Raw genomic sequence first — 2,197 nt, forward strand, 5'->3', positions numbered from 1 at the left:
ACCAGGCTCTGCCATCTGACACAGCTAGCTGCTCTGTACAACAGGGTGCATATGATTAATGGTAGCTGTGCTGTACCAGTTTGCTGCATCTGCATGTCTCAGAGCTTCACAGAATTCATGCACACTTGATTTGGTCAAAAAACTTAAAAGAAAAAAAAAATCACTCTTGAAATAGGTGTGATAAGAAATTGTAAGACAAACAGAACTGACTACAGATTAATATGCAACATCAGTCTTTGGTTGTGGTGAACTTCAGCTTTGTGCCTTCCACTTCTGCAAAGCCCTCAAGCAGCCAGCTATAGTGAAATTTGCTTTTTGCTGGTCTTGATGCTCAACAACAACTGTAAACCTGCTGTACATTCACTGTTACTCTTTCCCCTCCTTTTTATATTCTACATTTGAAGAGGAACGTAGATTGCAGGGCATGTAACAAAGTCATTCTCCATTACTCAAACCAAAAAGGCCTCATCTAGAATCCTCTATTACATTTTGTGTGCAACACTTCAGAAAGAGATGGAAACACTGGAGAAAAGCCAAATGTGCAAAAAAGAATGCCAAATCCTAGAAGAAATGAGTCACACAAAGGGTCAAAGAAAGAAAAATGCACAGCCTGAAGCAGGAAGAATGAATACAGAATGTGCAGATATGCTCGAGTACATTACAAAACTGATGAAAAAGAGGAAGGACACAAAATCTCCAAACTAAATAGATCAATATCTAATATTCGGAACTTGCAGCCAGCAGAACTCAGATGAAGGAGGGAAGATTCAGTTGGATGTCAGGGGAAGTTCTTTACAGAGAGAGTGGTGAGGTGCTGGAACAGCTGCTCAGAGAAGCTGTGGTTGCCCCATCCCTGGAGGTGTTCAAGGCCAGCTAGGATGAGGCCCTAGGCAGCCTGGGCTGGTATGAAACGTGAAGTTTGGTAGTCATGCCTGTGGTAGAGGCGTTGAAGCTTCATGAGGTCCCTCCCAGCCCAAGCCATTCTGTGATTCTATGATTCTGTGAGGCATTAAGGAAGTCAGCTTTAAGTGTAGCATTAGAATAGGCGGACCATTTAGTCCTCAACGTCAAAGGTCTTTAATTTGACCTTAAAGAAAAATCAGTGAGGATCAGGAGTGGGAATTCTACCACGTCTTGTGTAAGAAGAGTAGTTAATTTTGTGCTAAATGTTTATACACAGATGTTCTGTTAGTCTCTGAAAGGCACTGCAACTCTCCTTCACTTCAAAAATAAATTTCTGAGAATAGCTTAATTAACCACTTTGGGAAATTTGCCAAGTCAGGGAAGTACCTGGGGCTGAGTGCAGGCAATAACACAACTGAAGCCATAATGCGTACACAAGGAAGAAGAGAGCCATTCTGGGCTTTGGAAATGATAAAATAACTCTGGAAGTGTAATAGAGGAAATAAAGCAACACATAAACAACTTTATTTAGACTCAAGCTTAACATCTTGTAATTTTCAATTAAAAAATCCATTACAAAAGCCAGACACTGCAGAAGTTGTGACAGAGTATGGTTATATCCTGAACTTCGGAGAATTCCTCTATTAGTACACTATTAGCAGAAGCAGTACACAAAAGCAGAAGCAGATCTGTACAGTGAAATAGTTGGTGCAGACATCCCAAGTACACCCTTTTGACAAAACAAACCATTCAACAACTATCTGTAAGTTGGAGCTACAACTCAAATATTCATTTGGAAGAACTTGTACACACTGCTAAATTTCATCTTCCGGTTTGGTTTCCAAAGAAACTCCATTCCTCCACTTCAATACCATCCCACAATGCAAATGAAACAGATATGGTCAAGAAAGATGCGTGTAATCAAACTAAAACAGCAACACAGAAAAGCATGCAGAGTGCAAATACACTGAAAGGAAGAAACAGCAGGATCTGGACATAATTCAGCATGTGAGACAAAAAGTCCCCTCTTCATGCTTATAAGTCTTTCTGATAGGGATCATGAAAAATACCAAGCATGACAAAAAAAAGAAAAGTGAGAGCAAGCAACCTTAACAGTAAAGGAAAAGGGAGGATTCCACTTGGTCACATTTGTCAGTCAAACCTGGCAGCAATTCACGCAACAGAAGATTATATACAGATTGGAAATGGACAGAAAAAGCTCCCAAGCTGAGATCCCACTACACCTCTGGAGTATTTGCTCACTGTTTTTGCATACCTTCTTTTCTGTAATTAA

The 2,197-nt window shown here is 40.2% G+C and overlaps 1 protein-coding gene across 1 annotated transcript in view; it reads right to left on the minus strand.

The window, feature by feature from the left end:
• LOC100545396 (peroxisomal multifunctional enzyme type 2) overlaps positions 1–2,197 on the minus strand; it is a 12,484-nt gene that overhangs the window by 265 nt on the left and 10,022 nt on the right. The gene's annotated exons all lie outside the window — the stretch shown is intronic.

This window comes from Meleagris gallopavo, chromosome Z (genome assembly GCF_000146605.3).
Source record: "Meleagris gallopavo isolate NT-WF06-2002-E0010 breed Aviagen turkey brand Nicholas breeding stock chromosome Z, Turkey_5.1, whole genome shotgun sequence".
Lineage (NCBI taxonomy): Eukaryota > Metazoa > Chordata > Aves > Galliformes > Phasianidae > Meleagris > Meleagris gallopavo.